At 47.3% G+C, this 26,997-nt stretch overlaps 1 protein-coding gene across 1 annotated transcript in view; it reads left to right on the top strand.

Annotated features, from left to right (window-relative positions):
* Nucleotides 1-26,997, top strand: part of robo2 (roundabout, axon guidance receptor, homolog 2 (Drosophila)) — a 1,057,792-nt gene that overhangs the window by 608,886 nt on the left and 421,909 nt on the right. The window lies entirely within an intron of this gene.

Below are 26,997 nucleotides of genomic sequence, written 5' to 3'. Positions count from 1 at the left end.
TTCTGAGGAATGTTGAGTGAGGAATTGGCACTGGGAAGAAATCAGAATCAGGTTTATTATCACTATCTTATATGACATGAAATTTGTGAACTCTCTCCTTTTCCCTCCAATGACATCTTTTAGCTCCTCCTGCAATAGTTAGTTACCCAACACCGACAACAGTGCAGCACTGCCTCGGGATTGCTTTTGACTAAGTCACAACTGACAGCTGAAAGCATGTACCCACTTGTGAATGGGTGATGGGTGCTGATGGCCAGTGTGAACAGATGGACAAACCTTCTCTTAAATCTCATACACTGCTGATTAACAATCTTCTCTTCAGCACTGTTATGTTATTCTTTGCATGTATGAGGTCCCGGGTTCAATCCCCAGCATCTCCACGCTGGTAATCTTGAATTTTGGGGTAGCTATACAGTGCCAGCGACCCAGGTTCAATTCCCGCTGCTGTCTGGAAGGAATTTGTACGTTCTCCCCGTGTGTCTGCGTGGGTTTCCTCCGGGTGCTCCGGTTTCCTCCCACATTCCAAAGACGTACGGGTTAGGAAGTTGTGGGCATGCTGTGTTGGCACCGGAAGCGTGGCGACACTTGCGGGCTGCCCCCAGAACACTCTACGCAAAAGATGCATTTCACTGTGTGTTTTGATGTACATGTGACTAATAAATAAATATCTTAATATTATTTATGGCATTCGATCACTGCTGTATTAGCAGATGATGCTAGTGTCACAGTTGGGGGTCATAGATTCAAGCAGCAAAGAAATAGGCCCTTCAGCCCATCTTCTCCTTTTGACCATTGCCCATGTGTACTGATCCCATTTGCCCACACTTGGTTCATAGCCTTCTATGCTATGACGATTCAAGTGCTTGTCTAGATAAATGTTGTGGGAGTCTCTGCCTTCACCATCCCCTCGGGCAGTGGATTCCAAAATGTTACATCTCATTTAACATTAAGTGCCTGTTGTTACCAGGCTGCTAAGATGAAGCAGCCTCCTGCAGTTGCAAACCAGAGTAACGGGAGCTTCTTCATACAGCAAAGACAGCAGCAATGTGTTTTCACTCATCGAAGTTATCCCCTTTTGAAACAGAAAATGCTGGAAACACACAGCAGGTCAGGCAGCATCTGTGGGGAGAGGAACAGAGTTGACGTTTCAGGTCCAAAACCCTTCATCGGGGCTGTTCATGGGGTGTGGGGGCTTAGTTCTTGCCTCCTGTGGCTCCTTGCCACTCACGACCCACTCCATGGCATGGGAGGGGTGCTGCAGCAATGACGTCAGTGTGTTGGATCGGCACGAGCTGCCCCATTAGCCCCATTCTTCTTGCCACTATTGCCCAGCTGTTCTGATACACTTCTCCCAAGCAGCCAGTGCAGAGACAAGGGCCTTGGGAAACCTGATTGACCAGGGCTGGCCCTATAATCAGAATGGGAGCTGAGGGGGATCGGTATTGGTTTAGTATTTTCACGTGTACCGCGGTACAGTGAAAAACTTTGTTTTGCATGCCATCCATACAGATCATTTCATCACATCATTGCATTGAGGTAGTACAAGGGAAAACAATGACAAATGCAGAATAAAGTGTTACAGTTACAGAGAAAATGCAGTGCAGGCAGACAATAGGGCGTAAGGGACATGACGAGGTAGACTGAGAGATAAAGAGTTCATCTTTAACTTACAAGAGGTCCGTTCAACAGACTTATAACAGCGGGATAGAAGCTGTCCTTGAGCCTGGTGGTACGTGCTTTCAGGCTTTTGTATCTTCTGCCCGATGGGAGGGGGGAAAGGAGAGAATGTCCAGGGTGAGTGGGGTCTTTGACTCTGTTGGCTGCTTTACTGAGGCAGCGAGAAGTGCAGACAGAGTCCATGGAGGGGAGGCTGGTTTCCGTGATGCGCTGAGCTGTGTCCACAACTCTCTGCAGTTTCTTGCAGTCCCGGACAGAGCAGTTGCCGTACCAAAGATTCAGTTGCCCTACCAAGGATTGCTGTCAGTGTCTGAGAGGATGGATCCCCTCCTGGGAGCACCTCGGACCAGGGGGCAGAGTGTTACCGTGAGACTGGGCTGAAGAAGAATTTCTTCACCCAGAGGATCGTGAATCTTTGGAATTCTCTATGTCCAGAGAGTTTTTTGTTCAATTCATCTCTCAGGCATTGTTGTCAAGGCCAGTATTTATTGTTCATTCCTTAGTGTCCGTTGGGAGCTGCTGGTGGGTCATTTGATACTGAGTGGTTTCATTGGCCATTGAAGAGTCAACCACATGGGCCCAGAGGCTATCACCACCCAGGGTGTAGAACAGTCGACGCTGGGAAACACACACACATCCACACACAGGGTGTAGAGGGGCCGACACTCACACACACACACACACACACACACACAAACAGGGTGTACAGGGGCTGACACTGGGACACACACACACACACACACACACACACACACACACAGGGTCTGACACTGGGACACACACACACACACACAGGGGCCGACACTGGGACACACACACACACACACACACACACACACACACACACACACACACACACACACACACACACACACACACACACACACAGGGTGTACAGTCCCCAACAGCAGTGAGCTGTTCTGTTTTACCCTGAAGGTACTGAATCAACACGGCAGTGACCGAGATGTACAAGAGCAGTGCTGGTGCAGGCACATGCCTACTCCCCATCTGTAGCTGGTAAACACGGTCTCTGCACTGTTGCTCTCACACACAATAAGATGACAGCAGTTGCTGGAAGCAGGGTGGACTCTCAGTGACTTTGATAAGGTACCAAGAAAAGGTCAATCAATTCACCAGCCTTTCTGAGCTTGTCAACCTCAAATGTCATGGCCTGGCCCTGAAACGACACCTCTGTTAACTGCACGGCACACAGGCCTGTTCCACAGAGGGAAACACAGGCCGAGGAGACAGGCCCACCGACAAAAAGAGCTGCTAATCCCAGGGCAACGGAGGTTGCCACCGTTTCTCCTGTCCTGGATTGAGTGTCACGTAACCCTTCCCACATCCAACCACACTCCTGCCATTGGTCGATCGCCACATCCGGACGGTCCCTGCCCAATGTCCTACCTTCCCGCGGCCAATCAGAATGCTTCATTACCTGGTTGGATGATGTGAATTTGAGCAGTGCATCATAGAGTCACAGCATGGAAACAGGCCCTTCAGCCCAACTCGTCCATGCTGAACAAGTTGCCCACCTGAGCTGGTCCCATTTGCCTGTGTTTGGCCCATATCCCTCTAAACCTTTCCTATCCACGTACCTGTCCAATGCCTTTTAAGGTCAGAATGGACTAGATGGGCCAAAGGGCTTGTTTCCGTACTGTAGTACTCCAAGTGTCATAATTGTACCTGCCCCTACCACTTTCTCTGGCAGCTTGTCCCATGTACTCACCAACCTCTGTGTGAAAAAATTACCCTGCAGAAAGGCTTTGGGTCTTCACCGATGGAGATCACACCTTCAGCTCCATGTAAAGCAACTCCACCATTATAAAAGTCTCCTTATTATTCTCCTCCACGCTGGAGGGTATAGCCTTAAGGTGAGAGGGAGAAAGCTTAAAGGAGATGTGTAAGGCAGGTTGAGTGGTGGGTGGGTGCCTGGAACAGGCTACCAGGGGAGGTGGTGGAAGCAGATACGATAGTGACCTTCAAGAGGCATTTAGACATGAACAGGCGGGGAATGGAGGGATACGGACCATGTGCAGGCAGATGGGATTAGATGTCATCAGCTTAATTCATTCAGTACAACATCGTGGGCCGAAAGGCCTGTTCCTGTGCTGTACTGTTCTATTAACAAGAACTGTGAGGGTAGAGTGTGAGAGAAAACTAATTCTTTTAAGCGGAGACCCTAGAATTGAGGGGCAAGGTCTCAGAATTAGTGCCAGCCTTTACCTGAGGATAACTTCTCAAGTAAAGCAGGCGATTTGGTGGAGTTTAAGAGGCTCTTAGATAGACACGAGGATATGAAGGGAATGGGAGGATAGCGATGATACACAGGAGGACATTTAGTATAAACTGGCATCAAGATGGGCACATCATCTTGGGCCGAATGGCCTGTCCAGTGCTGTTCGATGTTCTATGTTTTATGTTCTAATCACAATTCCTCTTGGATCAGTGTCTGAGGGGACTGGACCAATGGATAATTCTCACTTTGAGACATGGATTTTTTGGTAACGAGTTATGAAGGGACAGGTGAGCAAATGGAGTTAGATCCTGTCCTTGTGAAGTGAGGGGTAGAAGATACACAATGAAAGATACGCGCGATTTCCATCCAGCGCTTTCCTGTTTCTGTCAGGATACTGGAGATTACACTTTAATTTTGGGATTCCCACACCCATTTGGAAAGAAGGTGCAGCCACACGTTGCTGAAAACCCAGGGCAAAGCACACTGCTACCAAGTCGTGTCTTACAGCTCATCGAGATGCTTAAAAGACAGCTTTTGAGAACAACCAGCCCGGATCCACACAAAAAAAAAATCCCTCTGTACAGCCGCTAGCAACCATGTCTCACCAATTTATAACAAATTCCCGGGCTTGTAATGGCCCTGACTGAACACTCCATGTCTCTTGTGATGGATTAACCATGTCAATCTCTTTGTGCAGTAAACCTGATTTCTCTTGTAACAGCCGCACTGGATTCTATATTGTACACGAAGAGGCTAATAGACCCCAGCAGCATAGTTCCAAGGCATACATTAGTTTTTTTTTCCAAATTCCTTTCGAGCTTTTATTCTTTTTCTCTCTGGAGATACGGTGGGGAAGTACAGATCCAAACAGCCCTCTGGTACCTGGAGACTTAATAACCTGTTTGGCTGATCTCCCAGCGTAGTGCTGAGGGAGCTCTGCACACCCTTTTCGATGAGGTGATAAACCAGGGCCACTTCTGCTCTCAAGAGAGTGCACAACAAAGATTTCAACAGCACTAATTCAGAGAGCCAGGAGATCTCCCGGGGTCAATATTTGGTAAATTGGTTTATTATTGTCACATGTACCGACGTACAGTGAAAAACTTTGTTTTGCGTGCCATCCATACAGGTCATTTCATCACATCAGTACATTGAGGTCGTACAAGGGAAGGTAATAACAGAATGCAGAATATAGTGTTACAGTTACAGAGAAAGTGCAGTGCAGGCAGACAATAAGGTGCAAGGTCATAATGAGGTAGATTGTGAGGTCAAGAGTCCATCTTATCGTACAAGGGGACCGTTCAACAGTCTTATAACAGCGGGATAGAAGCTGTCCTTGAGCCTGGTTGTATGTGCTTTTTCAGGCTTTTGTATCTTCTGCCTGATGGGAGGGGGGAGAAGAGAGAATGTCCGGGGTGGGTGGGGTCTTTGATTATGCTGGCTGCTTTAGCGAGGCAGCGAGAAGTGTAGACGGAGTCCACGGAGGGGAGGCTGGTTTCCGTGATGTGCTGAGCTGTGTCCACAACTCTCTGCAGTTTCTTGTGGTCACGGGCAGAGCAGTTGCCGTACCAAGCCGTGATACATCCAGTTGCTGTACCAATCCATGGTGCATCCAGATAGGATACTTTCTATGGTGCATCGATAAAATAGACCCCTCAACCAATACAAAAATTAGATTAACGGGTCATGTTGCTCTTTCTGGGAGCTTGCTGTGCATAAATGAGCAGCTTCACTTCCAACATTGACTGCAACCCACTGAGTGTAGAATGCTTTTTGATGATGGGGGGATGTGAAATGCGCTATGAAAATGCAGCCTTACTTTCTTTCAAACTCTTGCAGTCCACGCAAACCTTTCTGCCTCTTCCTCATTCCTGACCTCCTGTAGATTGCTGAATTTAATCACTCCTAGTTGTAAAGTGTATTACAATGTGCCAATTATACTTTAGAAGTTCTTTTCTCCTTCATCCATTCACAGAAGTTGGACATCCCCGCGTCGGCAGTATTTAATGCCCATCCCTGATAGCTCCTGAACAGAGGAGGCAGACACGAGTTAACCACACTTGGTGGGTCTGGAGTCACATATACACCAGACCAGGTCAGGATGGCAGGTTTTCTTCTCTGAAGGACGTTGGTGACCCAAATCGGTAGTTTCATGGTGACCATGACTAATACGGGCTTCTTTTTATAACAAGATTTAATTAATTACTTGCAAACATTATAACATAGGAAGGCACACAAGTTCTTGGTCAGCACACTGGGGAGTATTCATTATATAATGATGTGACCCCACAGTGGCCACAGCCCCTCTTGCACTGGGAACAGTCTCCCCTTAATTATCTCAATTTTCCAAATTTAATCTGGACAAGTGTGGGGTAATCCACTTTGGGAAGTCAAATTATATGGAAGGAAGTTAGAGGTATTGATGTACAGAGGGATAAGATATCTTTATTAGTCACATGTACATCGAAACACACAGTGAAATGCACCTTTTTGAGTCGAGTGTTCTGGGGGCAGCCCACAAGTGTTGCCACGCTTCCGGCGCCAACATAGCAGGCCCACAACTTCCTAACCCGTACGTCTTTGGAATGTGGGAGGAAACCGGAGCACCCGGAGGAAACCCAGACACGGGGAGAATGTACAAACTCTTTACAGACAGTGGCTGGAATTGAACCCGGGTCTCTGGCGCTGTAATAGCATTCTGCTAACCGCTACACTACCGTGCCTGCGCTACCTGTGGGTGTAAGTCAATAGCTCACTGAAAATGGTGACAAAGGTAGATGGGGTTGTGAAAAGAGGTATGCTAGTCGTCAAAGGGTGGGACATTGACTATAAGAGTTGGAATGTCAGGTTGCAGTTGTACAAAGCATTGGTTAGACCGCATTTGGAGTATGTATGCAGTTCTGGTCACCACACTACAGGAAGGACGTGGTGGCAATAGAGAGATTGCAGAAGAGACTCACCAAATGTTGCCTGGAATGGAAGGCTGGAGTTATAAAGAGAGGTTGGACAGGCTGGGTTTGTTCTCACTGGAACGTAGGAGGCCGAGGGGTGACCTTATAGAGATTCGTAAAATGATGAGGGGCGTAGGTAGGGTGGATAGCCACAGTCTTTCTCCCAGGGCTAGGGAGTCTAGAGCTGGAGGGCACAGGTTTAAGGTGAGACAGCAGACATGTAAAGGAGACCTGAGGAGTAAGTTTTTCACATGCAGAGGGTGGTGGGTGTATGGAATGAGCTGGCAGAGGAGGCGGCTAGAGGCAGGTACTATCACAGTGTTTAAAAGACATTCTATGAATGGTAGGGCCCTGGGGAATGTAATGGAGCAGAGAGACCAAGGAGTACAAGTGCATAGTTTGTTGAAAGTGACGTCACAGGTAGACAGGATGGTGAAGAAGGCGTTTAGCACGCTGGCCTTCATCAGTCGGGGCATTGAGTTTAGGAGTTGGAACATTATGTTGCAGTTGTATAAGTCATTGGTGAGGTCACACTTGAAGTACTGTGTACAGTTTTGGTCACCCTGTTATAGGAAAGATGTGGTTAAACTGGAAAGAGTGCAGAAAAGATTTACGAGGATGTTGCCAGGACTCGAGGGCCTGAGTTACAGGGAGAGGTTGGCCAGGCTGGGTCTTTATTCCTTGGAACGTAGGAGAATGAGGGGTGATCTTATAGAGGTTCATTAAATCATGAGGGGCATTGATAAGGCGGATGGTAGCAGCTTTGTCCCCAGGGTGGGGGAGTCCAAAGGTAGGGTGAGAAGGGAAAGATTTAAAAGGGACCTGAGGGGCAACTTTTCACGCAGAGGGTGGTGAGTATATGGAACGAGCTGCCAGAGGAAGTGGGTGAGGCAGGTAAAACAGTATCATTTAAGGAGCACTCGGATAGGTACATGGAGGGGCGGGGCTTGGAGGGTTATGGGCCGAAGGCAGGAAATTGGGACTAGACAGATGGGCGCCGTGGTCGGCATGGACTGGTTGGGCCGAAGGGCCTGTATCCGTGCTGTATGATTCTATGACGTTTGGACAGGTACTTGGATGAGAATGGAGTATAGGGATGTGGGCCTAATGCAGGAAAATGGGATTGGTGTTGATAAGCATCACTATTGGCAGGGATGAGGTGAGCCGTACAGGCCTGTGATTCAAAACCTGAATGATTCAGAGTAAGTTTTTCCACATCTTTCCACCTCCTCCTGACAAACCCAGTTTCCCCACAGCCCTGTGACCACTCTGGTCAATCCCCTCTGGCCCCGACAACTGTCCTAAAGTGTGATGTCGAGAAGTGGCCACAGTGCTCTTCAGGAGGTCTATCAGGATGATTCTTTAAAGCCTCAGTGTAACTCCCTTGCCTGGATTGTTTTGTGTTTACACTGCATTGAAGGAAGGGACACCAACTGATATAGAATATCAAATCATCAGGATGATAAACCTTGTTAGCGGTGCAGGTACAGTGACAGTGGATATTAAAAGCCCTAACAAGGTCAGCCTCGTGAATCTGCGGCTGCCCTTTCTTATTGTGAAAATGATGCACCTTTCTTCACCCTGTCCCTCCCCCCACCAAACATCTTTCCTTGAGACTTTGCTGTGGAAGATATCATGGTTTGCTGAAGTTTCCAACAGGGGCCAGTGTGTCGATCAGTCAATTAAGGCTGTAAGTTTGCCTGCTGAGTTCCTCCAGCATCATAGTGTTTTTCATCTAGCTTCCAGCATCTGCGGTCCTTTGTTTCTCCTGTAAATTTACCCATACTGTTAAAGCAGCCCTGAAGCTCTGTCTAGCTTGCTGCCTTTATCCTTCTGGGTAATGGAGATGGTGGGTTTGGGCAGTGCTGTCAGTCTGGTCGGGGTGAGGAACTGCAGTGTATTTCATAGACGGTACACACTGCAGCCATTATGCACCAGTGGTACAGGGAATGAATGTTTAGGGTAATGAAGAGGGTTCCAGTCGAGTGGGCTGAATGGTGCCAGGCTCTTAAACGTTTTTGGAGTCACAGTCATTCAGGCAAGTGGAAGGTGTGCCATCAGGCTCCTTACCTGTGCTTTGCAGAGGGTGGGCAGGCTTTGGGGTGTCAGGAGGTGAGTCGCTCACTAGAATTAGGAAGAGGTTGGCCAGGCTGGGTCTTTATTCCTTGGAACGTAGGAGAATGAGGGGCGACCTTATGGAGATGTTTAAAATTATGAGAGGCGTAGATAAGGTGGACAGTAACAGTCTTTTCCCCAGGGTAGGGGAGTCCAAAACTAGGGGGCATAGGTTTAGGGTGAGAGGGGAAAGATTTAAAAGGGAACTGGGGGGCAACTTTTTCACGCAGAGGGTGGTGAGTATATGGAACAAGCTGCCAGAGGAAGTGGGTGAAGCAGGTACAATAGTATCATTTTAAGAAGCACTTTGATAGGTACATGGAGGGGCGGGGCTTGGAGGGATATGGGCCGAACGCAGAAAATTAGGACTAGCTGGGTGGGCACCGTGGTCGGCATGGACTGGTTGGGCTGAAGGGCCTGTATCCATGCTGTATGACTTTGTATGACTCTGTAGGCACATTATTTATGTGGTGGCTTGTTGCATTTCTGATCAATAAGGTAAGGTATCTTTATTAGTCACATGTACGTCAAAACACACAATGAAATGCATCTTTTGCGTAGAGTGTTCTGGGGGCAGCCCACAAGTGTAGACACGCTTCCAGCGCCAACATAACATGCCCACAACTTCCTAACCTGTACGTCTTTGGAATGTGGGGCAAAGAGCGGTTGTTGAAGGGTTGTATTCTGCGTGGAGGTCGGTGACCACTGGTGTACCTCAGGGATCTTTTCTGGGACCCTTACTCTTTATGATTTTTATAAACGACCTGGATGAGGAAGTGGAGGGGTGAGTTAGTAAGTTTGCAGATGACACAAAGGTTGGGGGTGTTGTGGATAGCTTGGAGGGCTGTCAGAGGTTACAGAGGGACATAGATAGAATGCAAAGTTGGGCTGAGAAGTGGCAGATGCAGTTCTACCCGGATAAGTGTGAAGTGGTTCATTTTGGTAGGTCAAATATGATGGCAGAATGTAGTCTTAATGGTAGGACTCTTGGCATTATGGAGGATCAGAGGGATCTATATAGGTCCCTGGTCAGACCCCACTTGGAGTACTGTGCTCAGTTCTGGTCACCTCACTACAGGAAGGATGTGGAAGCCATAGAAAAGGTGCAGAGAAGATTTACAAGGATGCTGCCTGGAATGCGGAGCATGCCTTATGAAAGCAGGTTGAGGGAACTTGGCCTTTTCTCCTCGGAGCGACGGAGGATGAGGGGGGACCTGATAGAGGTGTATAAGATGATGAGAGGTATTGATCGGGTAGATAGTCAGAGGCTTTTCCCCAGTGCTGAAATGGTGGCCACAAGAGGACATAGGTTTGAGGTGCTGGGGAGCAGGTATAGAGGAGATGTCAGGGGTAAGTTTTTTACTCAGAGAGTGGTGAGTGTGTGGAATGGGCTGCCGGCAACGGTGGTGGAGGCGGATACGATAGGGTCTTTTAAGAGACTGTTGGATAGGTACATGGAGCTGAGAAAAGTAGAGGGCTGTGGGTAAGCCGAGTAATTTCTAGGGTAGGGACATGTTTGGCACAGCTTTGTGGGCTGAAAGGCCTGAATTGTGCTGTAGGTTTTCTATGTTTCTATGTTGACTCTCTCATATTATTCATTCATGGGACAGGTCCCATGGACTAGTTCAGATGGGCATCTCAGTCTGCATAGACGAGTTGGGCCGAAGGGCCTGTTTCTGTGCTGTATGATTCTTATTGATTCTTATTATATGTATTGTTTCTTATAGATAGGGGAATCAAGGGATATGGGGACAAGGCAGGAACAGGATATTGATAGTTGAGGATCAGCCATGATCTCAAAATGGCGGTGCAGACTCGAAGGGCCGAATGGTCTACTTCTGCTCCTAGTGTCTATTGTCTATGACTCGATGACTCTGTGACTGTGATCTCTGCTAGTGCTGGCACTTATTGTCCACCTCAAATTGTAGATAAGAGTCAACCCGGTTATTGGGTCTGGATGCACATATGAGTAGGGTTGGGCAAAGACACGAGCTTCCTTACTGTTGAGACAAGTTCTGCAACCTCAGAGGGAGGGCACTCTCAGAGGTTTTGTCACATGACCTTCCACCTCACCTCCACACACCATTGGTTTGTGCTTCGGACACCAATGCAGCATCGTAGCCAATTAGAAATGAACTCTCCCTGTCATGTATTAGGATTACCACTGACATTTGATCAATAAACCCAAGTCTTTCCTCCACATCCCCTATACTTCTTCAGCAAATGAATGAAAGAATAGAATACACGATTGTGCTTAAAAGCTTCCCTCCCTGCTTTTAGTTAAGGAATTGTCTTGACGACTAATTACAGATAGGAGAGGCATGCGCTTTTTGATACTCCTGAGTGCGTTACAAGTAGTGATGAAAGCCATGATGCAGAAAATGCGGCAGGCACTTTGCGCACGGCAAGATCCCAGAATCAGCACCATGGTAAGAAAAGATAATCTGCTCTGGATAAAATCTCCCGGGTAATTCTGGAGGTGTGGGTGAACTTCTCGCCCCTTCCCTTGTTGGGTAGGTCTCCCTAGTTGGAGGGGTGGGGGAGGTGGCTTGTTTCTGCTCTGCATGGAAGTACCTTGTTTCTGGCTTCTGCTCCTTGCTGAGTACAGAAGCCCAAAGTGATAGGAAGGAAAAGTTCACTCTGGTCACCCTGCTAGAAGAAGGATGTTGTTAAACTGGAGAGAGGACAGAAAAGGTTTACAAGGATGTTGCCAGGACTTGAGGGACTAAGTTATAGGGAGAAGTTGGACAGGCTGGGACTTTATTCCTTGGAGCACAGGAGACTGAGGTGATCTTATGGGGGTGTATAAAATCATGAAGGGTATAGATAGGGTGAATGCGCACAGTCTTTTTCCCAGGACTGGGGAATCAAGAACAAGAGGGCATAGGTCTAAGGTGAGAAGGAAAAGATTTAATAAGATCTTGAGGGGCAACTTTTTAACACAAAGGGTGGTACATAAGTGGAATGAGCTGTCAGAGGAGGTGGTTAAGGCAGGTACACTAACGACTTTTAAAAGAGGGTTATGGGCCAAACACTGGCAAATGGAACTGGCTTCGATGGGCACCTTGGTTGGCATGGACCAGTTGGGCCGAAGGGCCTGTTTCTGCCCTGTATGACTCTATGACTCTATCTACTATAAGTGGAGAGAGAGCGGAAGCTAGTTCTGATGTTCATAGAAACAAACGTATTTACATACTTCGGACTTCTGAATTAATTAATATTATGGGAGCTCGATCACATGTACAGATGTCCCTAAGTTAGATGTTCTTAAGCTGGGGGTGGCCTGGATCTCACTGTTCCTTCAGCATCACTGGGTCTAAGCCCTGGAACTCCCTGCCCAACAGCACTGTGGGAGCACCTTCACCAGAAGGACTGCAGGAGTCAAAGAGTCATACAGCACAGAAACAGGCCCTTCGGCCCAACTGGTCCATGCCGACCAAGGTGCCCATCCAAGCTGGTCCCATTTGCCCACATTCCGCCCATATCCCTCTCAGCCTTTCTTATCCATGTACCTGTCCAACTGTCTTTTAAAACAGTCTTTTGAATCAGAATCAGGTTATTATCGCTGACATGTGTCGTGAAATTTGTCGTTTTGCAGCAGCAGTACAGTGTAAGACAAAGACGTAAAGATTACTTTAAGTTACAAAAATTAATAAATAATGCAAAAGAGGAATAACGAGGTGGTGTTTATGGGTTCACGGACCGTTCGGAAATCTGATGGCAGAGGGGAAGAAGCTGTTCCTGAATCGTTGAGTATGAGTCTTCAGGCTCCCCGATGGTAGTAACGTGAAGAAGGCATGTCCCGGATGGTGAGGGTCCTTAGTGATGGATGCCGCCTTCTTGAGGCGCCGCCTCTTGAAGATGTCCTCGATGGTGGGGAGGGTTGTGCCCGTGATGGAGCTGGCTGAGTCTACAACCCTCAGCAGCCTCTTGCGATCCTGTGCATTGGAGCCTCCATACCAGCCTGTGATGCAGCCAGTCAGAATGCTCTCCACCGTACATCTGTAGAAATTTCCAGGGGTCTTTGGTGACATACCAAATTGCAGGAGGTGGCTTACATTACATTCTCAAGGGCAATTAGGGAGGGGCAATAATTGCTGGACCTGCCAGTGATGGCCTTACCCGGCAACGAACTTTTTAAAAATGATTGTTCAGGGAATATGTCAGGCGTTCATTGAGTACACCAGACAATGAGACAGTTCTGGGCAGGTGCTTATTAATATATTGCCTAATGACCCTTGCCACAATGGGAATAAGACAATATATTACACATAAGGCTTGATAAATCAATTCATAAAGCTTCAGATTCTGTTCCATTTCCTTCTCTAATGGTCTCGCCGGTCAGATTAAAGACTATTTCTAGGGTCTGCCTGAAATTATTGCTGAATAGACAGTTTCTCTCTGTAATGTCTGCTCTGTTGTAATACATTACCAGCTCACCTTAGGAGTCACTGAAAGTCATTATGTGGAGGAACCTTTAAATCATTTGGACAGAAATTGCCAAGTTTCATGTGAGGAACGGTGCAGGGGGAGGGGTGGGGGGAAGCAGGGGAGGCCGTTCAGCCTTCCAATCCCATCCTGGCTGTATCTGAACCCCAGTTAACTGACTGAATCCATTTACCCATTCTAACTCTGCTGCATGCACAACTGTCAGAGGTGCAACCTTCCAGATGAGGTATTACTCCCACTGCTCTGTCAGCTGGATGTTAAACTTTCCCTATATCTAGATCCTGGAATCTGGTATCTTATACCAGAGAACATGCATTTAAGGGGAGAGGGGGAAAGTTCAAAGGAAGGGTGCGGGGTAAGTTTTTTTTTACACGCAGAGTGGTGGGTGCCTGGAATATGCTGCCAGGGGTGGTGGTGGAGGCAGATACGATAGTGGTGTTTAAGAGGCTCTTCAAAAGGCACATGAATGTCCAGAGAATAGAGGGGTGTGGGCATTGTGTAGGCAGAAGGGATTAGTTTAGTTGGGCATTTAATTACTAGTTTAATTAGTTCGGCACAACATTGTGGGCTGAAGAGCCTGTTCCTGTGCTGTACTGTTCTATGTTCTATGCATTTTCCTCGATCAATGAATGCACGAGTCCCATATGTCAGAATCAGAATCAGATTTATTATCGCTGACTTATATGTCGTGAAATCTGTTGTTTTGCGACAGCAGTACAGTGCGATTGTAATTGGGTTGATCCGTAATTACATTTATCCCCTCATGTACATATTTTCACTAATCGCTTCACTTGTATATACCCAGATATTCACAACCATACGTACAACATATACAAGTCACATATAAATCATCAGACGTGATTAAATACTCACATACACATATATGCATGCACACAGACACAAACCTATAAGAACTCACGTACATTTACACACACAAACAGTGATGGCAGAGTAGTTCAGCTAGTAGTGCTGTTGCATTGCAAATCCGGTGCGATGCTGACCTTGGATGCTGTCCGCGCGGAGTTTGCACATTCTCCCTATGACCCTTTGGGCTTCCTTCAGACGCTTCGGTTTCCTCCCACATCCCAAAGACAGGTGGGTTGGTAGGCTGATTGGCTGCTGTAAGTGGCCCCTAGTATGTGGTAAGTTCTGGAGGGAGTCGATGGGAATGTGGGAAGAATTAAAAGAATGGGATTGGTACAAATGGATGCTGAATGCTTGGTGAGGACTCAGTCGGTTGGACCTGTTTCATGCTGCAAGACTCTGATTCTGTGAAAACCATGCAAGCACATATGAATGAGGCATACATTCAAAATCTTATATGCACCCATTCACACATGAAAACACATGTACACCATCACAATATCTTCCATTAATGCACCATCTCTATTGCAGTGAACTGGCATAGAAGCATTCTCCAAGAAAACACTGACACTGAGCCAGCTAAGGAGACATGAGTGCAGGGAGTTACGAGCTAAAGGAAAGGATTGCGAGAGATAGAGGGGCAGAGAGGTTGAGGGAGGGAACTCCAGAGCCGAAATGGTGGAGCGATGGGAACCAGGGACAACCAGAGGCCAGAACTGGAGGGATTCGAAGATCTTCGAGGATGTATAGTGGTGGATGAAGGCACAGAAATAAGAGGGTGGGGGCGTGACACACACACACGGTCACGCATGCACTCACAAATATGCACACGTTTATGCACGCACACTTACCTGCACATGCAAACACACACACACACACACACACACACACACACACACACACACACACACACACACACACACACACACACACACACACTGAGATGCACCCATGGATATATACATACCATTGCAAGCTCACACTTATAAACAAGCATTTGCGAATACAAATGACAAAGCACTGCCAGGCACAAACCCACAACCTCTCCCCCCGCCCCCCACCCCCCACCCCCGCCGTTCACATCCAGCCCTCTTTCCCCCCTCAGCCCTGCACAATGCATCACATAGAGAGGGTCTCCAGCTCTCCAAAGTGAACACCACCACCCCCCCGCCGACCCTCCACCCCGTCCCACCCCCAGCACCGCTTCGCAGAGGCAACCTCGGCTGTTAATTTCACTTCAGCCGAGAAGGGAGCACTCCCAGCGGGGGACTTCCATCCCAGGCAGGCTGCCCGTTGAACCCTGCCCCTCCGTATGAATAGCAAGTGGATGCGCTTGGCTGGAACTGCGAGACAACAACTGGGCTTCCTCCAGCTTCCCCTGGCCGCAGTAGCAACAGCAGCGTGGTGGCCTGCCAGTGACCCTGCCTGCTCTCTGCAGGAGCGGCAGCCCTGTCAGAGTCTATCATTAGCTCCTTTGAGCGGTACACTAAAGCACACAGCACGCAAATGCAGATCCTTTTGAACGTCCTCCCCTGTAAATTGTTAACATGGGCCAAAGATGAGGCTCGAAGAAAGGGAACACAAGTCAGGCGAGCAGGAACTTGGGTGGAATATCCCAGGAATTGAAAAAAAATCCTGGCCGACTTGCCAAGCAGGGGACAAGGGGGCCGTTGTATCGGGTAACGCACACAGAGGCACTGGAGGAACTCAACGGGTCAGGCAGCACCTCTGGAGGGTATTGGTATTGGTTTATTATTGTCACTTGTACCGAGGTACAGTGAAAAATTTGTCTTGAGTACCAATCGTACAGGTCAATTCATTACACAGTGCAGTTACATTGAGTTAGTACAGAGTGCATTGAAGTAGTACAGGTAAAAACAATAACAGTACAGAGTAAAGTGTCACAGCTACAAAAACAGTGCAGTGCAGTAAGGTGCAAGGTCACAACAAGGTAGATCGTGAGGTCAGAGTCCATCTCATTGTATAAGGGAACCGTTCAATAGTCTTATCACAGTGGGGTAGAAGCTGTCCTTAAGTCTGGTGGTACGTGCCCTCAGGCTCCTGTATCTTCTACCCGATGGAAGAGGAGAGGAGAGAAGAGAGAATGTCCCGGGTGGGTGGGGTCTTTGATTATGCTGGCTGCTACACCAAGACAGCGAGAGGTAAAGACAGAGTCCAAGGAGGGGAGGCTGGTGTCCGTGATGCTCTGGGCTGTGTCCACAACTCTCTGCAGTTTCTTGTAGTCCTGGACAGAGCAGTTGCCATACCAAGCCATGATACATCCAGATAGGATGCTTTCTATGGTAATATAAATGGACAGTCGACGTTTCAGGTCGAGACCCTTCGTCTGGACTCTGGACAACCCTTCTAGCTGGCCCCCGCTACACCCACTCACCCTGCACTGCCCCCCAAAATCAGAGAATTACATAACAGGTAACAGGCCCTTCAGCTCAACTCATCCATTCTCTTAAAGGTGCCTACCTGAGCTAATCACGTTCACCTGCCTATCCCTCTAAACCTTTCCTATCCATGTACCTGTCTAAATGTCTTTCAAACATTGTAATTGTCCCCGCTTCTACCACTTCCTCTGGCAGCTCGTTCCACACATCCACCACCCTCTGTGTGAAGAACTTGCCCCTCAGGTCCCCTCTAAATCTTTCTCCTCTCACCTGACACCTGTGCGCTCTGGTGTTAGACTCCCCTACTCCAGGGAAAAGATTGTGACCATTCATCCAATCTATGCCTCTCATGATTTTATAAACCTCTAGAAGATCACCCCTCAGCCTCCTTCTCTCCACGGAAAACAGTCCCAACCTATCCAGTTTCTGCATGTAACTGAAGCCCTCCAGTCCGCTAACATCCTCGTGAATCTTTACTGCACCCATTCTTGCTTAGTGACGCCCTTCCTATAGCTGGGTGACCAGAACTGCACACAATACTCCAAGTGTGGTCTCACCAACGCCTTGTACATTTGCAACATGACATCCCAACTCCCGTACTCAGTGCCCTGACCAATGAAGGCAAGCGTGCCATACGCCTTCTTCACCACCATGTCTACCTGTGTCGCCACTTTCAGGGAACTATGTACTTGCACCCCTGGGTGTCTCTGTTCTTCAACGCTCTCCAGGGCACTGCAAATTGTTCTCCATCAAGATCCCACGACAGAGCAGGGAATGTGGGTCGGAGGAGGTGATGCGTGGTGGAGGGCAGGCAGATCGATCCAGAGGGGAAAATGGTGGGAAAGGCAGGACAGGGTCATCACTCTCCCCACTTCCCGCATGCATGGGGATTTGATGTGAGACCAGCGATTCAATGGGGTCTGAACCCCGCTCATGATGAGGGTGTTGTACAAACCTGAAATGGAAGAATTGAAACACATTTGTTGAAATCTGGTTGAAAGGACTTGTTTGATGTCTGTTATTGCAGCAGGAGCTTTAATGTAGAAAACATCCCACACACTTTAAGAAATGCAAAATAAATTGATGCGGAACAGCAGAAAGTAATATCAAGGTCAGTGAAGTGTTTGGTCAATGATGGTAAGGTTTAAGGAGCATCTAAAAGGTGAGTAGAGAGGAGGGCAGATGTTTAGAGGGAATTCCAGATGTTGGGGACTCAGCAGCTGAAGGTGAGACTGCCAATGCTGGAGCGATTAAAATCAGGGATGACAGAGGGGGAGGAGAACAGAGATCTCGGTTGTAGAGAGCAGAGAACAGCCCGGTTCATCATGGACGCAGCCCTCCCCACCACTGACAGCATCTACAAGAAGCACTGCCTCAAGAAGGTGGCACCTATCATCAAGGATCTCCACCATCCAGGTCATGCCATCTTCTTGCTGCTACCGTCGGGCAGGAGGTACAGCAGCCTGAAGTCCCACACCACCAGGTTCAGGAACAGCTACTTCCCTTCAACCATCAGGTTCTTCAACCGACCTGCACAACCCTAACCCTACCTCAGCAACGGGACACTACAGACTTTTCGCTGATTGTTTTTTTTTGCAGTAATGTCTTTTTTTCCTTCATTGTCTTGCATAATTTATGTATAATAATACGTTTTGTGTGTTGTCTGAACATATGTGCCTGTGATGCTGCTCTAAGCAAGTATTTCATTGTACCTGTACCTTACCTGACTTGAGAGGAGATCTCAAAGGCTGGAGGAGATTACAGAGAGAGAGAAGGGTTGGAGGCTGTGGGGAGATTTGAGAAATGAAGATTTTTTAAATGGAGTTGTTGATAGACCAGGACCCAATGTAGGTCAACGTGCGCACTGTGGATGATGATGGAGCGGGAGGACAAGTGGCCGGCAAACTCTCAAAGCAAACTGGATTCTGGGATGTGTGAAAACAAAACAGTCAACTGGAGGAACTGTAAATGGCTAATTAATAGGGAGTATTCAGCAGGGAACGATGGAGTATAGTCTTTATTTCGCATATTTATTCAGCACTCGTAAAAGACTTTACTCTGGAGTGAATAAATTCTGTGTTCCACATGTTCCCCACTGAGCATTTAAAATAAAGTGTTGAATAAATTATGCAAATAATTTCGAGGTGAGGTAACAATTTTTCCCTGCACGTGCTAACAGGTACTTTGCTGTGAGATCAGTCGTGTTCTGTTCCTCTGGGCTTGTCTGAGGTGGTTAGTGTTACCCCAAAGATGGGAGCCCAGATTGATCTTTGGAGGCAATGACAAAGGAGGCCATGATGCTCAGGGTGAGGAAGAGGGTTTCACAAACTTGAGAAGTGCTTTTTGAAGGGAGGTAATGAATCAATCTGTGCACAGCGAGCTCAAACTAGATAAGGGCTTCAGATCATTGATCTTTGGTGAATTGGTGAATGGACAAAGTAAAGGTCAGGACATCGGGGAGAGCCATACCCACCACCACCAAATCCACCTCAAAGTTCTTCTCCCTCACCTGGATCCTATAAAATTATACAGCACAGAAATGGGTCCTTTGGCCCAGCTCGTCCATGCCAACCAAGATATCTATCCATGCTCGTCCCTTTCCTATACATGTACCTGTCCAAATGTCTCTTAACCATTCTAATTGTCCCACTTCTACAGCTTCCTCTGGCAGTTCATTCCATACACCCACTACTCTCAGGTCCCTTTTTAAATCTTTCCCCCTCACCTTAAACCTTTCCCCTCTAGTTTTAGACTCCCCTGGGAAAAAGATTGTGACCAACCACCTTATCTACACCCAGGATGATTTTATAAACCTTTATAATGTCACCCCTCAACCCCCTGCACTCCAGGGAAAACAGTCCTAGCCTCTCCAGACACTCCTTAATCTGTCCAGTCCTAGTGAATATTTCTGCCTGGGATCTTCTAGCATGGCATCTTCAACATTCGCCGAAGAAGCCTATGCAGGAGTGGTTTAGAATTTCGTCTGAAAGACAGCACCTCACGAAAGCATCAGCCTAGACTTTGAACATCTCCAAAGAAGGACGTATCCATGATTTACCTCAACAGCAGGAGTGCGACTCATCAAGGCCAGTGAAGTGATGATGGTCTAAGGGTTTGCCATGGGCTGGGCTGGTGTGTCCACGTTTTGGGCAGGTGGGTTCTTGATCGTAGCCCAAGGAAAGACGAGGAGAAGGGAAGGCGGGGGTGGGGGGCGCGGGGAGGGGGGTGTGAGTAGATGAGAAGCCCAAGTCCAGAGTGTTTCCAACACATGGGTGGTTGTGGCACAGCCTGGAAACAGTGTGGGCACGTCAGATGGAGAGATGGGAGGGAATGATAGAACTACTGAGGCAATAACACTTGAACAATCGATGAGGGAAAATTAAATAAACCAGTAGACAATGGCAGCGATGACAGATACTTAACTGAGATTGAACAGAAATCAATAGCAGGGAGGAAGAGGGCCAATTGAGTGATCGACATCCAGATGTCCCCTGAGGAGATTCCAATATGAAAATTAAAAAGACTGCAGACGCTGGAAGTCTGAAATAAAAACAGAAAATGCTGGAAACACTCAGCAGGTCAGGCAGCGTCTGTGGAGAGAGAAACAAGAGTTAAGCTCAGCATCAGGCAGCCCAAAGCAGCCCACAGGTCTGTCACCCCTAGCACCACACTAAATATTCCCTCCCTCCACCACCAACGCGCAGTGAGAACAGTGTGCATCTGGTACAAGATGCACTGCAGTGGCTTGCCCAGGTGAGTGTGCCCTGCATCACGAACAAGTGTGCACTGTGTCAGAGGTGAATATGCCTTCTGTCACGGACTAGTGTGCCTTGTGTCAGGGACGTGTGCCCTGCATTGGAGGCAGGCGTGCCCTATATCAGGGGTGAGTGTGTCCTGTGGCGGGATGACTGTGCCCTGTGTTGGAGGCAGGTGTGCCCTGTGTTAGAGGTGAACGTGCGAGGTAAGTTTTTTACACAGAGAGCGGTGGGTGCCTGGAACGAGCTGCCAGGGGTGGAGGTGGAAGCAGATACGATAGTGGTGTTTCAGAAGCTGTTAGACACGTGAAAATGCAGAGACCTGAGGGATATGTGTTGGAGGCGGGTGTGTCCTGTGTTCATGTGCCCTGCTTTAGGAATGAGTGTGCCTCTGTTGGAGGCACGAATCCTCAGATGAGACACACAATGGCCCAATACTCGTCCCCTCTCTTATTCTCAGATGTTCTAGTGTGCTGCCTGACTGAGACATCCGGTGATTAATGGATTTATATGAACTGTGTGCGGGAACAAGGAGTCTCAATATAGTCGACCCTGACACAATTGCCAGAGAAGGCCTGAAGCTGATTGAATCTACGCTCTTCTGACATTTACCGGATTAATTATTCTCTGAATTTTACAGCTCGATGTTTATAATTATACTTACTGAGCCCTGTCAATGCCTTCTTCTGACATAGATAATCTGCTGTCAATTAATTTTAATTATTTGTAAAAATTAAGTGTAAAATATTAGAGGGACCTCGATGTGTTATTGACTGAGATATCTGCTTTGGAAAAGTAACAAGACAATCCTGGGCATGAGTTACAGACTGGAATTAAATCCTGGGTTTTGGGGGATAATATATAGAACAACAGATATCCGGGAGTGAGTTGCAGTCTGGAATCTAATTGAGGGTTTATTATATATCTAGAATAACAGATACAAAGAAGTAAGCTGCAGTTTAGAAAAACAATCTTGGAATGATTTATTTGCAGAATAACAGATAACCAGGAGTGAGTTACCAGCTAGATTGTAATAGAGGGGTTTGAAAGGTTCATATACAGAGTTAGAGACATTTAGGAGTAAATTAGACATTGGAATCTAATTGAAGGTATCAAGGAGATTATGTATAGAATAACAGATACCTGGGAATGAGTCAGAGGATGGAATTTAGTTAAAGGATTTTAGAGTTTATATTTGGAACAACAGAAACCAGGATTCAGTGACAAGATGTTGAAAGGTTATATATCTATGTGTATATAACAACTACCCAGAAGTGAGTTACACACTAGAATCTAATCGAGGGGGTTGTGGGGATTTATATGCTCAGGAATGGATATCTGAGAGTTACAGCTGGAATCTAATTGAGGGCCTGGAGGTTTAATGATGAAAATATTTTATCCGGTGGGGGGGCAAGTGTGGGGAGAGAGTGGGGAGGGTGGGTTACAGACACAATCAATTTCGGAGTTTGGAAGCAGGTTGGAGAGTTTATATAAAGAACACACATGGGCCGGAATCAGATCAAAGCACGTATGTGTTAAAATTTTGAAAAAGACGAGGAATCCAGGTTAAAATCCACTCAGACAATTGAGATTAAAGCCTGCAATATGAAGAAATGTGGTCACATTGGGTTTCCCGTCAACAGTCCAATGTGACAGGGATTTAATCACAGGACAAAATTTGCAATAATTTGACATTAATTAGCAGCTCACTTTTTGCCCTACAAGGAATGGAAACGTTGAGAGAGGCACGGTGGAGGTTTGATGGGGCAGTCAGTGGTGGAGGGATGATTCCTAAGGTTAGGACAAGACAACGCCTTGAGATTTCATAGAATCATAGAATCATAGAAGGTACAGCACAATACAGGCCCTTCGGCCCACAATGTCGTGCCGACCTTTAAACCTCGCCTATCTAACCCCTTCCTCCCACATATCCCTCTATTATAAATTCCTCCATATACTTATCTAACAATCTCTTGAATTTGACCAATGCACCCGCCTCCACCACCACCCCAGGCAGCACATTCCATGCCCCAACCACTCTCTGGGTGAAAAACCTCCCTCTGAATTCTCCCTTGAACTTCCTACCCATTACCTTAAAGCCATGCACTCTTGTATTGAGCATTGGTGCCCTGGGAAAGAGGCGCTGGCTGTCTACTCTATCTATTCCTCTTAATATTTTGTACACCTCCATCATGTCTCCCCTCATCCTCCTTCTCTCCAAAGAGTAAAGCCCTAGTTCCCTTAGTCTCTCCTCATAATCCATACTCTCCAAACCAGGCAGCATCCTGGTACATCTCCTCTGCACCCTTTCCAATGCTTCCATATCCCTCTTATAATAAGGTGACCAGAACTGGACACAGTACTCCAAGTGTGGTCTAACCAGAGTTTTGTAGAGCTGCATCATTACTTTGCGGCTCCTAAACTCGATCCCACGACTTATGAAAGCTAACATCCCATGTGCTTTCTTAACTACCCTATCCACCTGTGAGGCAGCTTTCAGGGATCTGTGGATATGAACCCCCAGATCCCTCTGGTCCTCCACACTGCCCAGGATCCTGCCATTAACTTTGTACTCTACCTTGGAGTTTGTCCTTCCAAAGTGTACTACCTCACACTTCTCCGGATTGAACTCCATCTGCCACTTGTCAGCCCAGCTCTGCATCCTATCAATATCCCTCTGCAATCTTCAACAGTTCTCCACACTATCCACAACACCACCAACCTTTGTGTCATCTGCAAACTTACCAACCCACTCTTCTACCCCCTCATCCAAGTCATTAATAAAAATCACGAAATGTAGAGGTCCCAGAACCGATCCTTGTAGGACACCGCTAGTCACAGCCCTCCAATCTGAATGCACTCCCTCCACCACAACCCTCTGCTTTCTACAGGCAAGCCAATTCTGAATCCACACCACAGAGGGAGCATGATTCTATATCTAACCGTGCTGTCCCTGCCCTGGGAGTGTGTGACGGGACAGTGTAGAGGGAGCTTCACTCTGTATCTAACTGTCCCTGCCCTGGGAGTGTGTGATGGGACAGTGTAGAGGGAGCTTCACTCTGTATCTAACTGTCCCTGCCCTGGGAGTGTGTGATGGGCCAGTGTAGAGGGAGCTTCACTCTGTATCTAACTCATGCTGTCCCTGACCTGAGGGTGTGTGATGTTGGCGTTAACTGCCTATTGTGGGACATATCCCCTTCTGCACAACTTTGACAAATTGCACTTTGGTAAATTGGTTTATTATTGTCACATGTACCGAAGTACAGTGAAAAGCTTTGTTTTGCATGCCGTCCGTACAGATCATTTCATTACGACAGTGCATTGAGGCAGTACAAGGGAAAACAATAACAGAATGCAGAATAAAGTGTTACAGTTACAGAGAAAGTGCAGTGCAGGCAGACAATAAGGTGCAAGGCCATAATGAGGTACATTGTGAGGTCAAGAGTCCATCTTATCGTACTAGGGGATTGTTCAATCATCTTATAACAGCAGGATAGAAGCTGTCCTTGAGCCTGGTGGTACGTGCTTTCAGGCTTTTGTATCTTCTGCCAGATGGGAGGGGGGAGAAGAGAGAATAGGGTGAGCACAAAGCAATGATTTTGAACCACATGTCCCAGTGCTGTTGTATCCTCTGTCATCAATTAACAATCATTGTCCCATTTTGCTTTGTCTGCCAAACCCAACTTCTGGCCTTTCTGCATAAGGCCCTTCCCAACACCTGTAATACATCCGCTTGTCTGAACTCCATTAAGATTTATTACAGGTGCTGGTGCATCTTTGAGGACAGTCATTCTTGGCAAGTCTTAAATACATCTAGTCAAGAGCAGTTTTTCAGTGCTGCTATGATTGGGTACCGGTTTCTCCTGCAGAATGGATAGTGAAAGGAAGGCTTATTTTTATTGTTTCCCACCTGTAGGGTGATAAATCTAAAAGAAATCGATCTCACTCGCAAGGGGCTTTATATTCCCGTTCTTTCCTGGAAGCTTGTACATCTCTTCAGAAGATTTACTTCCTTGGTTCAATTTGTTTGACTTCACATTACTGGCATTCAGTTGCAATGTGGCTCTGCTTGCCTGTAAGTATTAATGGAGGATGAGATCTGCTGTCTGTGTCAAAAGGTGGACAGTAAGAAAAATGATGGGTTGACTCTCCAGATATTGTACAGTCCTGCCCAGCCGAAGTGTAACTACTCACCTACCGCCATACGTTTGTGACTTCTTTGATCTCATTGCAGTGTTGTCTTCTTGTTTTCTCTTTGTTTTCAAACCCCTCCATGACCTCATCCAAACCCCAGCACCCCCTTGTGTCTAAGCCTTCCTCAGCTCCTGAAACATGACAGCTTCAGACAGGGTAGATAGAGGGGAAACTGTTCCCATTAGCAGAGGTTCAAGGAGTGCGGCAGAAGGTGAACACAACAGGAGCAAAAGAGACAAAGGGAATGTGAGGAAGAACTTTTCTTCCGTAAGAGTGGTGGTGATATAGTACTCACTGCCTGTAGGGGTGATGGGAACAAGAGGCAAGCAGGTCTTCAAAAGGGAATTCAACAGGGGCATTTACAAGCTAGGGGGAAAGAGCAGGGGATTGGGACTAACAGGATTGCTCTTCCATGAGCAAGCACACATTTGATGGGCTGAATGGTCTTCTCCTGTGGCATTACCAATGGTTGGAGTCATAGAGTGATGCAGCAGGGAAACAGGCCCTTCAGCCCAATGCCTACCAAGTTGTCTATCCAAGCTAGATGAAAAACACGATGATGCCGGAGGAACTCAGCAGGCCAGGCAGCCTCCGTGGAGAAAAGCAGGTGGTCAATATTTCAGGTCAGGACCCTTCTTCAAGACTGAAGATAGGAAAAGGGGAAGCCCAATATATAGGAGGGAAAAGCAGAGCAGTGATAGGTGGACTAAAGAGGGGAGGTGGGGTGGGCACAGGGTGGTGATAGGTAGATGCAGGTAAGAGATAGTGAAGGGCAGGTGCAAGGGAGGAGGGGAGAGCAGATCTACCAGAGGATGGGTAAGAAGAGAGAGGAGATAAAAGGGCTAGGAAAGGGAAGAAGAGAAGCATGGTGGGGGGTGGGGATTACCTAAAGTGGGAGAATTCAATGTTCAAGCCGTTAGGCTTCAAGGTTCCAAGACAGAAAATGAGGTGCTGTTCCTCCAGTTTGTGCTTGGAATTCTCCTGGCAGTGGAGGAGGCCGAGGACTGACATATCAGTGATAGTGTGGGAGGGGAGTTGAAGTGACTGGCAATGGGAAGATGCAGGTACGGACAGATTGCAGGTGTTCCGTGAAACGGTCACCCAGACTAGGTACTATAACCACCTTTGAAAGACAGTTGAACAGATACATGGATTGGAAAGGTTTAGGTAATGGGCCAAACGCTGACAAATGGACTTGCTTGGATGAGCATCTTGGTCAGCATGGACCAGTTGGACTGAAGGGCCTGTTTCCATGCTGCTATGACTCCACAAGTTGGTTTCCCTACCATCTTCTCACTGACAGTTAGGATTGGGCAATGTGATGTTCCGATTCTGAAAACTGAACTGAAATGAAGTCTGACAGTTTCATTGGTTTAGTTATACTACTATGTAATGAATTGATCTGTACGAACGGTATGCAAGACAAGTTTTCACTGTACCTCGGTACAAGTGACAATAATAAACCAGTTGCAATTCCACTTCCAATTCCAATAATACAAAGGTGGGTTTGTGAAGGTGAGGAGCTGAGCTCTGGGCACAAGCAGTCAGTCATTTCGGAAGGGTGCTTGTTGAAAACTGGAACAGCTAAATATGAATGTCAAAGAAAGGAAATATCCATATTTTTTTCGCCACATCAGACAGCATTGATTTGAAGTTTCTTTGTGGGCCCCTGCTGAGGTTGGACGAGCAGAAATTAATTCAAAGTGGCGGATAAGGAACTGTAACCAGCTCATGTGGCAGTGAATGATGTGACAGCTCCCAGTTAAAACCTCTTTTGCTGCAAAAATGCATGTATATTAGTCAGCAGACATGACACAACTCTCCAAGGTGCTGAAAAATGAACTCATTCCCATTTGCGTTGAGCACAAAGGGAATCTTTCGATTAAGAATGTAAAATGGGGAAGACATGACAGGAGGCTTTGCGTCTGACAAGTCTTGTTTCACTGAGCACAGAGTGGCCCACGGCCTCTCAGGGAGACCAAGGAATTTCCAGTGACGAGGCAGGTGACTGACTCGACCAGGGGAGCCTTGTTCCCAGCTGTGTGAGTGTGTGCATGCACACAAATGTGTATAGGGGCATGTGTCTTAGTGTGTGCTGTTTGGGTGTGTGTTGGTGAGCATGCAGGCTTACATGTCAGCATACTTGTTGATGTGCATGCGTTGGCCTGTCTGGAAGTCTGTCTGTGTGTGAATGTGTATATGAGTGTTTGAGAATGTATATGAGTGCCTGGGGGTGTGTGTGTGTGTGTGTTTTGTGTGTGAGAGAGAGAGAAAATGTGTGTGTGTGTGTGTGTGTGTGTGTGTGTGTGTGAGTGAGTGTGTGCTGGTGAGTACACATGTATGTTTGCATGGTT

This window comes from Pristis pectinata, chromosome 4 (assembly GCF_009764475.1).
Source record: "Pristis pectinata isolate sPriPec2 chromosome 4, sPriPec2.1.pri, whole genome shotgun sequence".
In the NCBI taxonomy this organism is placed as follows: domain Eukaryota; kingdom Metazoa; phylum Chordata; class Chondrichthyes; order Rhinopristiformes; family Pristidae; genus Pristis; species Pristis pectinata.
The sequence above is the reverse complement of the archived record's forward strand: the minus strand, read 5'-3'. Positions and strand labels throughout refer to the sequence as shown.